Consider the following 16,754-nt stretch of genomic DNA (forward strand, 5'->3'; position numbering starts at 1 on the left):
ATTAGGATAAGAACTAAAATGCATTGACATCAAGAATATGAAAGACACGAGTGTTCTGAGTCACACATCCAGGTGTTCAGAGGGCAGATTTGCAGAGAGGCAAAGGAGTTGTAAGACGAGGTGTATACAAATTACCAAATGGCAGGATTAATGTTGAAATATCATATCGCGTGTGTGGCAATACAACAGGGATTTAAAAGAGACTAAAATGAATCTGTGGATTAGTCTAATGATGCAACACTGGAGCAGTCAACTGCCAAATAAAAAATACGTTTCGTTCAGCGGCATGGGAGATAAGATGCACACACACACACACACACACATGTAGGTTCTTTGCAGATTTAATATTTAAACTCATTTTACTTAACAAGTTTTAGAACATGTGGAGTTTATTTGCATTTCGAAACCTGGTCTCGAGAATGAGGGTTTACGCATTTGATGCCTTATTTACCTAAATTAAAATAATGTTTCTGTTAATGTTAAAATGCTATTATTGTTATTATTATCATTGTTACTATTATTATCATTATTTTTGTCATCATTATCATTATTACTGTTACCATTACTGTTATATCATAATAATTATCATAATTATAATCATTATTTTATTGTCATTATTATTATCTTTATTTTAGTATCATTACTATTATCAGTATTATTATTATTATTGTTATTAATACTATTGTTATTATTGTTTTTTTCATCATCATTATCAATGCTAATAGGACAATAATAGTTATTGATTTCTTCTTTATTATTAGTTATGATTATCATTATTATTATTATTATTGTTGTTGTTGTTGTGACTGTACTTTTTGTTATTGCTATTATTATTATTATTACTATTATTATTATTATTATTATTGTTATTATACTATTTTCATTGTCATCATCATTATTTTTATTTTTATCATTATTATCATTATTGTTATTTGTATTATTATTAATGTTATCTGTTATTATTATTATTATTATTATTTTTCATTGTTATTTTTACCATTATCATTATCAGTATTCTCATCATCATTATGATCATTATTGTTATTATTTTTTTTTATTATCATTATCACCACATATTATTATTCATTTTATATTATAAAATATTATCATTATTATTATTATTATTATAATTATAATAATAATAATAACATTATTATTATTGTTTTTGTTTTTGTTGTTGTTACTACTACCACTATTATCACCATTATCCTTATTATCATTTTTAAAGTTATCATCTTTATTGTTATTATTATTATTATTGGGTTTTTATCATTATCATTTTATTTATTATTATTATTATTATTATTATCATTATTTATATTCTTATCATTATTGTTATTATCAACATTATTATTATCATTATTATCACTGTCATTATATTATCATTATTATTTTTTTATCATTATTGTTGTTGTGTGCTGTTATTATAATTATTATTATTATTATTATTATTATTATTATTGATTACTATTATTATTATCATCATCATTATCATTATCACATCATTATCATTATCATTACTTTTGTCATCACTTACACATCATCATTATCATTATATTATTGCTATTATTATCATCATCACCATCATCATCATCATCACATCATCATCATCTCATCATCATCATCATCATCATTCATCATCATCATTCATCATCATCATCATCATCATCATCATCACCAACACCATCATCATTATAACCATTATCATCATCACTACATGTATTACCATCACTATCCTTATAATTACTATTATCATTATCATTATCTTATCATTACCCCCCCTTATTAGTTAAATACCAACAAAAAGATTGCAAATTTTAGCATTTCGTCCAACAGCGATGTGAAATATGAATATAATATGAACCATTAGTGTCAATGTCCTTTTTAACGACTGTTTCTGACTAGAATAAAGGAAAAAAATGGTCTAGGTCCTGCTTTCAAAATTTTCATATAAAGAGTCAAAACCTATGCGAAATATAAGAAGTTCTTAGTAATAATAATGAATGTTTGTGGATAATGATAAGAACAGTAATTGATGATAATGATGGTGATAGTGATAGAGATAATAATAATTGTAATGATGGTAATGACAATAACGATAGTAATGATGATAATGATAAGGATAATGAAAATGAAGGTAATTATAATAATAATTATAATAATGATGATAATATTAGTGATGACAATAATAATAATAATAATAATAATAATAATAATAATAATAATAATAATAATAATAATAATTAATAATAATCAACAATAACAAGAAGAACGATAATAATAATGATGAAAATAATAATAGTAATGATAGTAATAACAATGACAATGACAATAATGACAATAGCAAATAATGATAATAATAACAATAGTGATAATAACAAATAATGATAATAATAACTATCATCATAATTTTGATAGGGTCATCATCCCATTATCATTAATATGCAAATAATGACAAATTATTATGTCCAATATTATCATTATCACGAGTGTTGCCATCACAGGCCCTCGACATTTTTCAAGACGTGAATTCCATGATAATGCGTATTTCTGATTTACATTGATTGTAATGATTTGATACCTTTGGATAAAATAAAATCATAGCCTACATTTTCATATATAAGATGAACACAAAAAAAAAAATAACAATTATTATTCATATTTTCATCAGAAAATGATAATCCGATGCCATAGCCAAGATAACTTTAAGGTCACTTTTACGCTCTCATTTTTTTACATTTCTGATACATCTGATGTTTTGTGGCATTAAGTAATAGAAATTTGATATCCTAATTTTCTCCGAGCGTTTGATTAAATCTCAGGGAAGATTACTCTCCAAGTCAAAATAAAAAATGATAGAAATCTGGATCCACTTCAGACGCTTCCTTGCGCCAATGGCGTAAGGTGCACGTCAAGCACATACATGAAGTCTTTTAAAATATGTACATAGCCTGTGTATTTGAAATTTGGGAGATATTTGTGAAATATATTGCTCAGGTAAACGGTGGAAAATAGGATATTATATTCATTATGTGGCTGTGTAGGGGCAATCATAGTTTATTTTATGGACTTGCAATTTAAGTTACATAAAATTTAAAGGCTAAGCATAGCCGAATAAGCCCTCAGCCAACAAGAATTTAACGCGAAGAAAAGCATCATTATCCTTTATGATAAACGATATCAAAAAAAAGTTATTCCTGGCATTTACCGGGAAATTATAATCCATCACCTATTTCCCTTAATTAAAAGCATTGTTGGAACCGTTGTTTGTTTTGGTCCCGGCGGCGCCATGAAGCTGGACGACGCCGCGTGCTTTTCCACCTCCGGTTCTCACAAAAGAAAGTGCGAGTTCGAGGCGGATGACAGACGAGCGGTAAGGACTCGAGGCAGAGCACTTGTCCTCGACCAGCTTTGGTGAGGGGGAGGCGTATTTCGAGAGTTTTCGAGGGTGCGAGGCTGGGCTCCCGTCCCGCGACATGTCGGCCGCAAATGTGCGATCGACACAAAGGGCTCGCTTGCAAAGCCCTGCTGGGCCTCGAGGGGGACGGCGCCCCGGGACGCTCTTTCGGTAGGGAAGTGCTCGGCAGCAGTGATTTCACCGAAGTGGAAGCAGGAAAGGCGGAATTATGAGACCCGAAAGGCCCCGGCCCGAGCCCACGACACGCGGTGACAACGGCATGACCTTGTGGCCTTTCGGGCGCGAGGGCAGCGTGTGGCGGGGCGCCCTGGGGCTGCGCCCTGGGGCTGCGCCCTGGGGCTGGCAGAGGGCCGCGGAGGCGCCCGGTTTCCTGTCGGGGAGGGCAGTCGGCACCGGAGCATAGTCTGCGCTGCCATAGGGTAGAGAGGTGTATGGGAGTTATAAGACAGATGAGAAAGAATAGGAAAAGACATCTCTTGGTGGAGAAACGTGTTAGCAAGTGGTGTGTCTTTTTTTGCTAGTAGGGAAGATTTAATGGTCAATGTAACAAAGAACGACTCGCAGAGATATGGGGAAAATCGGCACTGCCATCGTGTAGAGCATATAAAATAGAGTAACAAATAAGACTGGTACAGCTGTATCGGCCCCATATTATCGCGAAATGATGAAAATATCTGCTGCATATCACTGCTCAGAGACCGTCAACAACACCTTAATGCAGCCAGAGTTCATAATGTCGTGATTTCTTTAAGTAGGAATGAAGTGCTAATATAGGGGGGTACAGGGGGTCTTGCCCCCCTTGTCTAGGGAATAAATAAAAGGTAGGAAAGGTTAGGTTTGAATTTTGGGTCCGCATGATAACTTTGCTTTGGGACTTTGTGTCAGGAGGGTGCATCGCTCACGGTATCAAATACCGTATTTACGGAAGGTGCTGTTTGTTTCACACAGCCATACAGTACGAGGTAGACTTTGCCTGTAATGATAGAATGGCAGAAGATAAAACAGTTAATGATACTGAGAGGGACGCAAGATAGCCTGGCTTTGAAACTGTGTCTGTAGGCTGCATCGCTCTCATTATCAAATACGTATAAGGCAATTCCATCCATGGATTTTCATCCACTGGTTGACAATAAGAAAATAGTGCAATATGTAATTTGTTGGTGTAAATTAACAGCAAAATGTAATGAAATTATCATAAAGATGGGAAGAACTACACTGATACATGGAATAATGTGTCAGAAATTAAGAAAAATTGGAGCGACTATATTTACGGTAACGCACGACTGACAGGCAGAAGTGCCCGATGCGGAGTCTGTCTGATGCACTTTCTTACTGTGATTTTTTTTTCTCTCCCTGGGTGGGGGTTGGAGGGGAGGTAGCAGCTGATTACAGCAGAAATTGAGAATTCACACTGCATGCACAATTAGAACTGGAAAAATAGTCAATAGACATTGCATTACAATGCTGTAAATGTACCCACAACCACAGAGTAAATCCATGGTGATCAATTGGGGGTCTGGGGGCAGAGCACTGAGAAGGAAATATAGTGAGTTTAGGGGCTAAGGTCCCATTTTAGGAGGGTTTTGGTTCATACACAATGTTTGTGGGAGTGGCTGAAACAACAGGGACTTAGTAAAAAGCTAGGCCACCATTACTTTCACTTATATTATTTGTGATGAAAAATGACGACAGATTTTGCATATTACACAATGAATAATAAACTAGAAATGGTAAATGCAAGATTGGATGGCTGATAAATATTGTCTGCAGTTACCCTGCTCTGAGTTTTGTGTTCTAAACAGTTGTTTGCTCGTTTGACACTAAGCGGAGTAATATAAAAGCTACAGTTTATCATAATTAGGGTTAGAGCTAAGAAAATTGTGTATGCTGCAGCCAAGTGCTCACAGTGAGGGAATTGTGTCTTCTTTGTGCTTCTAATTTTTCGTGTGGCTGACTGTGCATTATCCCTGGCCTATGGCTCAGTGTAGTGTGGGAGGAAAAATATTGGAATTGGGTTAAATGATAGAAATTAAAGGTGCTTCTAGAAATTAAAGTTGAGGTGAAAAGTAGGGTGCTGAAAAATTGGATGGTAATTAGTTGACTGAAGGAAATTAAGGTTCGTTACTGGCTTCTTGCTGATTGTGGATATGTAAGGTACTTCTATGTTTCTTGACATCATTAAAGGGAAATTGCATTATTTTAAAAGTAATATGCGATTCGGTGATCGTGACATGTAAGTTGCTACAATAGTATATTGGTTTCTTTGATGAACCTTTGTGTAATTGCTATCTTGTATGTGCTTGCAGTTCAAGGTAAGAGCACAGTGGAGTTGGAAAGTCATATAATTGTTATCAAGGGTTGATATACTTAACCCATTGCCGGACGGGTGGCATGTACATACATGCCATGGCATGGCGGGACCATCTGCCGGGGGCACGTGCGCACATGCCATGAGTTTTTATTTGTTACAATCACGCAAAGATTATTTTTTTGCCAGTAGAAAGTGTGATTAGTCGTTCTACACTTTCCATTTTACTATGCAACAACAAAAAAATGCAAACAAACCGCAATTTCACCTCCATGAATGCCACACACTGCTTATTTTGATTCGGACTCTAGACCAATATGAATCACTATTGAGTCTATATAACACAAACAAATACCCTTCAGTCTCCGATTTATCATGAAGTTTTTCAAGTAAGACTGTAAAAAATATGAAAATTGAAAATACAACCTCTTCGTATATTACGAAGAAACGAATGGGATGCTGTATTTGGGATGACGTGGTCCGCGCCATGCTCGGGCGACGATATAAGCCCCGGCAGCGAGCCCAGGCCTATGATGCTACCGTGCAATTATGGGTTAAGGGGGGCCGTCACTGTCAAATCTGGTACCCTCAATAATATATATATTTTTTTTTTCACGTTATCATAGAGATGTTTCATACCTGGGTTTGGTTTTCATTTTACAATAGAAACTGAAATAAAAGATAGATTCGTATTTTTCCTATCTGGTGGCACCAAATAGTCGGGCTACTCCTCATAAGGAACAATAAGAAGTTGATGAAAAATCAGTGATATCCATCATTTATTATCATCGAGAATTGTAATTTTTTGTTAATTATTTCCTTAGTTTTCAATATTTGATTTTTATTTCAAGAACAAAAAATCTGTTTCAATATTATTCAAAATATATATAAAAAATAAATTCTCCTCTGTATCAAAAATAGTATACTTTCTACTCTACTAAATGCAACATGAATGACACAATCATGCAAGTATTTACCACAGTTAAAAGAAGAAGAACGAAAGAAGTAAAAGAAAAAATACGGATTGAGATACATTAACTATTTTACATCGAAGTGACTGACATAGTACCACTCACTCTGCGACAGGAATCACATCGCCACACTTTGTCGAGATCTTGTAATATGCTTAGAGTTGCCATGAATACAGTGTGGATTTTAACACAACATTTCAAATATTATATCAGTAGATGTGCCTACCCACACAAACACGTTATTGAGTTTGCCAAATCGCTCGTATTTTAAAATTTTCCAAGATAATATATGACAAAAAATTAGGGTGGTGGTCCCCTTAAAGACATCACGTATTAGAAAAGTAACATTTGTTGGATTCATTGATGAAATGATTCTCTGTTAAGGTACTTTCATTTTTGATATTTTTCCTGAAGTACAAGTAATATAGTAATTTAATGCTCTAAAGTACCTGAAAGAGACATTGAGTAATCATAGTATCATCCTGTATTATGGCAGGTTCAGTATAACTTATTAGTCGTATTATATGAGACAAAGTCAACAGTAGATTACCAAGGCTCGGTAGTCACATAGATAATCTTTTATTATAAAGGATATCCCCCCAATCCTTGCCCTGTGGGGAGGGGGTGGGGGGGGGCTAGGAGGCGGAGACTGGGACCCAATGATGGGAACTCCCCAACCTTGGACTCAGCCCTCGACTCAACTAATTATTGCATGGTCTTTATTTCCTTCCCACTTTTCGTTTCTGTCCCTTCACCAAACCTTCTCTATTCTCACCTCCTAAGGTTGTGAGAAGCCGTGCTGAACGGATGAAAGGCTGGACTTTGTGGCCATTCCCTGACGGCCTAGGGACCCATGGCAGAGGGGGGGGCGGTATTCCCCTGATTTAGTTTATCTAGCCCTTACCCCTCAAGGGGACCCTGAGGGTGGGACTGTTTTTATCCCCACATAAATCCAGGCTTACCATGGCCATAATGAAAACTTAACCCCACTCTAGGGGCAATGAGGCTTGCCCCTTTATCACATGCCCCAACGATGTAAACCACCAGATTCCCTGACCCCCCAGCTTCTCCTTTGACACGCTCCGAACACTGCAATAACTACCCCTTCATCAATACCTACTAGATACATAGCCACATCAACCCTCCTCACTTCAACACATCTACCCCACAACCTCCAACATCAACCCTCATCTCCCTTATTATACATTACAGCCTTATTGCCCACCTCCCCATAACTACTCCTTAACAACTACTCCATCTTCGTCAGCCCCCGCCCTTTCGACTAACCCCTATCTCAGAACAACAATTTTGAATACCCTCTTCAGCACATCCAAATGGGACGTTTTTTCGTGATCCCTCCCACAGCTCCTACTCTGACAACACCCTTCTCTTCAACATGTCTCCAAAAACAAGTAGGTAAAGTCTCTTTCCGTAGCCGACCCGACCGCTCCCGTCCTTGTCCACAGTCAACTCCGAAACCAGCTATAGCATTAACAACTAACAGACCTATATGGTAACCCCATCCTTTTGCGACCCCATCCAACCCTCATACTTGCACCGGAACAGTTTCAATCTCCCAGCAAATTTGCCCAATCTATGCCAAAGATTGGTCAGATTGTGAGAAGATCTACTTGCCTGTCTCACAGACTATGATGCACATCAGTACAATTGCTACTCCATTCCCCCTAGAGGTCATCGAAAAGAAACCCACTAACATAGCCAAAATTACCTTCCAGTTTGCATGACTTGCCTTTACCTCTACATGGGGAGAAATCCTCCCTGTTCGTACATACCAAACCCCGCTCCACTCAGTGCCAAAATTGTGGCGTCTAGGACACCCATCACACATTGCCGGTCCCAGCCCAGATGGCCCACTATGTGTGGGCCCACCCTGCCATACCCCGAATCTCTAACTGCCTGCACATCACCCACATGTGCCAACTGTGGCGGCCCCATAAGTATTTTAATAGGGGTGTCCCACCTATAAATTTGAGTACTAGGTATCAACTCTCAGATTCAACTTTGGACTCACACTACGGCGAAGCCAGACAGGAGAAGCACGTCTACGGGTTTCCCCTACTGTCTCCTTACTCCAGTAATACTGACTCATTCTACCAATTCTCCTAAACCCACCCCCTCCGACATCTAACCCACCTCTTCTACGTCCTACCTTCCCCGCGTCCAAACTCTTTTGCATCCTAAATCCAGACACTCAATCTCTACTACCGATACGTCAATCACCACTACAATCCCAACAAACACCTCCATCTCCCTCCTCGCACTACCGTAACATAAAGAACAAACGTTCCACCCCCTCTTCCCCTACCACACAATCACCTCCACCTTCTTTGCTCCTATGCTTGATACACCAGTCCTCTCTTCCCCTCCCCCCCTCACAAGAAATCCTTTATCCCCAAAACTCCCCAACCAACTCAAAGAAAGAAACCTTGAAATATTCAAGATTACCTATGAAAACTGACACTCAACCTCCAAATCTTACAACTCCTACTCCTTTCACACTCCAAGTAACTGCTGATATCGCATCCTCCTCCTAACGATATCCCCACTACACCCTATCTCCTACCCCTCCCAACACAGCCATACCCCCCCGACCCCAACCCCGCCACATTACCCTCCCACCATCCCCTCTATCCCTTCCACGAGGCCTCCTTACCACGTGAATCCCTTATGTAACTCATAACTCTCATAAAGTCAATACACACCATCCGACACTCCATCCCCAATTCTACTGCCGTGCCCAACGTTTTTGAAACACTCGTACCTCTGCTTTCCCCCACCTATCCCCCTTCACCGACTCCCACCCTATCAGACATCCTTACAGAATCCCACATTTTTGCTTCACACCTAATTCTCTTCCATCAAAGCATACATATTCTTCACTAATCTAACTCTTAACATACACCCGGACCCTAACCCTTTCACTCACCACTCCTTTGCCCATCTTAGACAACTATCACTAACTCCACCACCCTTAAAAAGAACCTTAACTATAGTGCTACATGACCTTAGATGTCTAGCACATTTATCTTGCTTTTAACCTTACATTATAAAGATATCTTCTTTATTTGTATTTTTTACCAGCTCTCAGGATTCCTGGGGTATGGGTTTTAGAATACCTTTTGCACTGACCATGATGATTTGGTGTGGATTGGATTCCTCTCCCATCTAGTACACAGATTTTCGGAATTGTGCCGTGTGAGCCCCAAACCTCCACTTTCATGGCCTCATAGGCTGGAAGGCAGAAGGTCCCAGGGAAAGTGGCGAGTAAAATATGTCAAGGATGTAATTAAAATATGTTAATAATGATTACACAGAATAAATCCTATATTGTCCTTAATGCAGGGGATTGTTCCCTCTGCATTCGGCCCTTCTGGCCTGCTGGCCACCCAGCCCCTGTCCGTGGAGACTAAAGAATCCCTCAAAGTATTCATGGCAGGTAGATCAGTACCAGACATGTGGGAGTAACTCAAAAGCTCAGTCCTGTCCATGCTCTATTTCTGTACGATATGTGATAGAATCCTTTGTTGTCCACGGTGTGGGTTTGGGGCAGCAGCCACTATGGGGAAGTTTCATTTGACTCCTTTATTGACGCAATTCTCCTGTATAGTAGTTGTCATTTACCTATAATTTCACTGGTACCATTTAAAACCAATCCCTGCTAGGGGGCCCAAGGGTTTTCTGGGTAATGAGGGGTTCCGCAGCAAAATTTCTTTATTTTTGGGCAGTAGAGAGTAAAGGGGAACCCACCTATGCCAATATTGTCATGATCGGTCATGCGAAGGTATTCTGAATAAATATTGATTCATAGCGTATAGTTTTACATAATGACTCCACTAAGGGAAATTTAAGGACACTCATAAGAAGAAGCATAAACTACACTCGCTGACATGAAGTAATTTTGAGCATGAATAGGAAAACACACAAGGAATGAAGAAAATAGAAAGTGATAGGTGCCATTTTGAGGCTAGCCGTACTTCCCTAGTGACGAATAACTTACCACTTGGTAACCCTCCGTAAACTGTCTTTGTTGCTTGTAGGTCATAAAGTTATGACCAGTCACTGTCACTCTTAAAGACACTGTTATCACAATGTATATATTTCAAACACGGACAATATGGCAATTAGATGGGGATTTAGAGGCAATGCCAGCTCTTAGGTTAGGGAGGTATTTAGTTCATATGGCAATGTTTGTGGAATCCCAAGGGTGATAAGGACTTAGCCTCAGAGTTATACTTTGTATCATTAACCCCATGCACTGGTAATTGGGCTGGCATGGTGAGGTGTGTAGAAGCAAATTAACCAAAAAAGTCATTTGTTTTAAACTCATGCTCCTCCTCCTCCTCCTCCTCCTCCTCCTCCTCCTCCTCCTCCTCCTCCTCCCCCTCCTCCTCCTCCTCCCCTCCTCCTCCTCCTCCTTCCTCCTCCTCCCCCTCTTTCCCCCTCCCCTCCTCCTCCTCCTCCTCCTCCTCCTCCTCCCCTCCTCCTCCTCCTCCTCCTCCTCCTCCTCCTCCTCCCCTCTCTCTCCTCCTCTCTCTCTCTCTCTCTCGCTCTCCCTCCCCCCTCTCTCCTCCTCCTCCCTTCTTCCTCCTCACTTCTCCCCCTTTCCTCCTCCTCCCTCATCCCTCCTCTTCATCTTCATCCTTATCTTCATCTTCCTCTTCATCTTCATCTTCATCTTCTTAGCCACAGGTCCATAGATATTTAGAATAGTGAATGCTTGACTGCATCCATTTTCTGTCACAAGAAAAAAAGTATATTGTTCAATAGTTGTCAAATGCTAACATACTTTTCATATATGACATTTTGGCAAATGACTTTAGCAGCATTTAGAATACATTTGGATTGGCAGGTTGAAATGTACCACTTGCTTGGTTGTGATTTGTAAAATAGATTGTCTTTATTTGTTGTATGCTACAGATAATGAAAGGATGAAAAGGACTAAGAATTAGTTGATTAAGTTATTCTATTTACTATTTACTTGTTGATGTTGTTCATTATAAACATTATCCAGATATTTCTCAAATATCTTATTGTCTGTTATATTAATTTTTCAAAACTGCCATTATTGTTCACAGCAAATTGCCACAGCCAACTCCAGTGAATGGGCTTTAAGAGGATAAAGTATACAGAATCAGTAATTGTCATTTTTCAATAAAATTTAATATATTTTGCAGTTTGGTTATGACTGAAAGTGTGAACACTTGGCACGATGCAAATAGCACATTAATCAAAGTCTGCGAGTAGGCATTATATTGTGACTCAGTTCTGGATCTGGCAATTTGAAAAGCACAATGCCCACTATTTTCTATACAGCTGGCTAAATGATCTGATTAAGGATCCCTTTCAACCCAAACTCTTAAAAGAAACACCTGCAGTGCATTTGACAATAGGATCATTTCCTTGTAATTTTACAGCTAGTGTTTTAAGCAGATCCACTGTCAAGTCTCTTTGATCTGTGATGGGAGTCTTACAAATTTCTCTTGCCAAGTTTTTGTTTGTGTTTGCCATATTACCAAAGACATGGAGGGCAGTGGCAGATTTATTGGTGTTGTACCATTAGTGGAGGCATAGGTGTTTAGTAAACATTTACAAGAATATGTGATAGATTTTTTCCTGGTTATCCAGAATAGGATAGAGAACATTTAATGTAATGTCATTGTCACAAGGGATGTGATAGCTAGTGATATTATTAGAAATGAGGTGGTTGATACTATTGCATTAGAAATTATAATCTGCACCAAGGTAAACCCAGTCACTTATCAAAGTATATTGATCTAGGCATCAAGTGATGTAAAGACCTCTGTACCTTGTGCTTGAGCAGTGGTCAGCAGATCAAAACAGACTCTGGTAAGATGTAGACCTCTTGGGTAATTCAGTACCACTACAACCTCTTGTCTGGAAGAAAGTATGATGCATTTGATTGTCTTTGCAGGGGCACCACACCATTGCTTGACGCACTCAAATTCTAGACAGTTCTTAATAATTCCTTTGTGGTTCAATTTTCAGCAGATAACATTTGTTACAGTGGGTCTATATACACATTGTAATGTTTAGTACTTTACAAAATTTACACTTATTCACTGTGTGTTATTGTAGGTAGTTGTATTCTGATAAGTAGTTTATATTCCGAGGCTATAACTAGGCTATACATTTTTTTCAGAATCATTAATGCATTTCCATTTTTATGTTTTGTGATATATATACAAAAGGAACTGTAATTATACTTCACGATTTTAGTATACAATTTTCATGAACTGAAACATCATTATTGTTAATCAGTAAAATATGTGAATTCTGGTGGGAAGTTCTGGTGAATGGATCTTCTCATAATTTTGAATTTGAACTGTGTGAACTTGTATTCTATTACTTGCTCTGTGATATTATTCTCACAAGTGTTCATGTAAATAGAAAAAAAAGAATGCTTACAATAAGATAGAGGGAAAAATAAGAGGAGTTAATGTAAATCAAAACAAAACATGGAATGCAGGTACCCATGGCCAGTAGATGGCAGGTGTTGATAGACAATAGTATTCTGGACCTTTTGTACACTTTATTTGTTGTTGTTGTTATTGTAGAAGAAAAATAGATGAGAGAATTAGTGTTTATAGAATTCATGTTTTTTCAGAAACGACCTCTGATGCAGCCAAGGGTAGTAGTTGATGTTGATGTTCTACAAGCGCGTGTGCAACAAAACCCCGAATTGGCTCCCAGGTTTGTGTGACAAAATCTGGAATAATTTTACCTTTAAAGTATTTATTAAGGACTCCTTAGGTATTATTAAGTTAATTTCCATTTTATTTGCTGTTAAGTTATGGCCCACAGAGTTAATTATTGTCTTCCAGTTCTGATAGTTTGTGTATTTCTAAGTTTTGTCTTTAGAAACATTATTTTTGCAGAGTGTAGTATAATACATGTATAGATGTTTACTTGATGTAATTCTCACTTTTTTATGGTTTGAGGTCTATATCTTTCTTGAATAGCATAATTTTTTCATTATAGTTTTACTTATAGATCTATTTTAATATTTGCAGTTTGACTTCTCGTAATCATCTAAATATTTTCTCCTCAGATGTTAGGTCGTAGAGGAAATCATGCTGTTATGTACCCTATTAATTGTGACCCGATTGATGGGGGTCACCCCAAACCCCCATGCAATGCAGGTGAACCGCACTGTCTGTGCTCGCTGTCTGCAGGGAGAACCGGTGAGTAGCAGTTTGCTTTTCCTTTTCCGTTTCCTTTTTTTTTCATATTTGTGGAAAGTTTTTCATTGAAAAGACATCAAGGCATAAATTATGATCTGGTATTTTGTTGTTGCTGTTCATTATTGTGGTTGTGTTTTGTTTACTTTTTTTTTTCTCTCACATGATCACGTCTGCATTTTACATTGAGTGTGTGTCTCCTGCTGATGGCATTTTGATAATTGGGTGTCTGTTATCACAGAGCATCGATTTGAAATTAATTGGATTTGAAGTATTGCATAACCCTTTTTGTTCCTAATTTAGGGGAATTGAGTAGAGGGGCTTTCCCTGCTGTTGTAGGCCAGTTGCTTTTTAATGTTTTGGTCTGATTTGTCTTTGCTTTGTGATTAATAATGCTTTGATATGTTATTGATGAATCTTCATCATGTTCAATTTTTTGTCACTGTCATTAGGGGTGAAATGAAATGATTGAGGTTACACTGTTTGCAAGTGGAGTTTTAAGAAACCTTCAGAGCTTTTAATATATGTTTCCCTTTTTTTTTGTTTTATTCATTGTTATTTTTTTACATTTGTTTGTATCCCCAAGATTAGGCATAGCTGTAAACTCCAGAAAAATGCTTTTCCATACTTACTCTGATAATAGTTTATCTTGCGATGATTGAACAATAATCTTGTTTTCCTCTGTTCTTTCAGGGTCACTTCCGTGCACATCCTGGAGAAGTAATCCAGATCTCGGAACGGCTTTTTTCACAAGTACCTGCCCCCCTCCTCCCCCCCTTAAGTTAAGATGCTGGCTTGTGCTCAGAGCAGTCAGCTTTCAACCTGAGTCACGGCCGATCATATGTCGAGTCAAGCTGGTAATAGGTCTTTAAATTAAAAAAGAATATAATTAGAGAGAATTCAATAAATAAGAACTAAGAACAAATTACAACTATGATAAAGGAGTTGGAAGATGAAAGGAAAGGAAAGGAAGAGGGACTTGGGTAACGTTGTGCAATACCGGTGAATTGCTCGAGTTTTTGACGAACCCTCACTTCTTGAACTCTTGCTTGTGAATGCACGGCAAATGAGAAACAAAATAATTGGGAAGTTGAACTGAGACGGGCAATCAAGAGCGAGATTAATCACACAAACGGGTCTTGTGATGAAAACATTTTTTTCTCCTCGTGATCTCTTTGTATTTTAACATGTTTACGGTTTATGCTCTTTTTGACTATAATAGGAGAGCTTTGAAGGTTGCATAATCGTTTAGTGTTTTAAACATTTATGTTTTTTTGTTCATGCACAACTTTACCTGTTTCCACCACGAATCAAATTTACTGGTCTCTGAACAGGTTATTACCGTCAAGTAATTATTGTACAAGTATCCATATATAAACACATTTTCCCCCTTTTTTTCTCGCCCCTTTTTTTCATTACAATAGTATTCCTTAAGTTATTTCACAATGGCTGCTATAGATTTAGGTTTACAGAAGTTTTAATTCTAGGTTTTGAATAGCTTACGTGTAATTGGTGGTGCGGAGCGTACGAGTGGCTAAACTGTTTGAAAGTATGAGTTATTGTGAATTCAGTCTTATATTTTTGGTTTAGTTAGTATTTACAATTTACATTTATATTTAATAGTACCACTTTTGACTACTATTAGGGATGTCTGAAAAAAATATATAATACAAAAAAAGTAATTTAACCAAAAGGGAATTTGTTAGATTAGGTATTATGTGTCATTATCTATCAAATAAGCATTCTTTGCTGTCTCCATATGGTATATAACTATATATATCTGATTTGGCCTGGTTTACATAATTCAGTAATTTATTTTACATGTACGATCTGAAAAGGGAGAGGGCTGGCTTGTGCTGTATAAAATTCAAGAGTAAAAGTCTGAAAGTCGAAAAGTCTGAATTGTAGAATTAAGTGCTAGTATGAATAGGACTTTAGGAAGTCTATTTGGTTTTGATTGGTGGTGAGGCATTATTAGAGACCTTTCATTTTTCTCATATTATGCCAGGTGGCAATGTACATATAAGAATAAAGCTTTATTATCGAAGTTATGAAGGTTGAAGTATGACAGTGAATTTAAAAGATGTGAATATGGTGACCAAGCTCTAGCCCAAACCCCTTCAGATCGGTAGGCTAAGTTGCTGTGTTTAGTTAATGGAACTATTGCTGCATGTGCCCAGTCAGCCTCCAAAGGTACAAAATCTACATGCCATTTTGTAAACCCTTAATGGATCACAATCACGTTTCACAAATAAATAGTCCAGCAACATCAACTTTTTGTGTATCCTTTCCTGTTGTTTGAGAATGAATTATCGATGTGGTTATTGTAATTATTAGATGCACTGTCCTTGGGCATCATCCTCATCCTCATGATTGTTGTCATCATCGTCATTCTTTGTTAATTTCATTGTTTTTGTTTTTGTTATTTTGTTGTTATCATCATTATTATTATTATTATTATTTATTATTATTTTTTTTTTATTAAAAATAATAATATTATTATTATTTTATTACTATTACTATTACTTTTATTTATTATTACTATTGTTGTTTTTGTGGTTTCATGTGTATGGCACAAAACATGCACTTCAGATGTGTACTAATTTCTTATTTTGATTTATTCACACATATGACGAAATGGAGACCCCACTTATGAAAACCTGAAATAGTATGAAATTTGCGGGATAGCTACAGTTGGTTTTGAAATAAGAAGTACAAGGAAGGAAGTCACAGGTTGGAGGTTAAATTGGTGTGAAGAATCAGTGTTCTGGAATGCTGGTGTGATGTTTTCTCACATTTTAGACTTGACAGTAGGTGCAACAATACAAGACCAACAG

The 16,754-nt window shown here is 37.3% G+C and overlaps 1 pseudogene; it reads left to right on the forward strand.

Annotated features, from left to right (window-relative positions):
• The first annotated feature begins 3,266 nt into the window (after positions 1-3,266).
• On the forward strand, positions 3,267-14,104 carry LOC119576041 (annotated as a pseudogene).
• The last annotated feature ends 2,650 nt before the right edge of the window (positions 14,105-16,754 follow it).

This window comes from Penaeus monodon, chromosome 8, assembly GCF_015228065.2.
Source record: "Penaeus monodon isolate SGIC_2016 chromosome 8, NSTDA_Pmon_1, whole genome shotgun sequence".
Classification (NCBI taxonomy): domain Eukaryota; kingdom Metazoa; phylum Arthropoda; class Malacostraca; order Decapoda; family Penaeidae; genus Penaeus; species Penaeus monodon.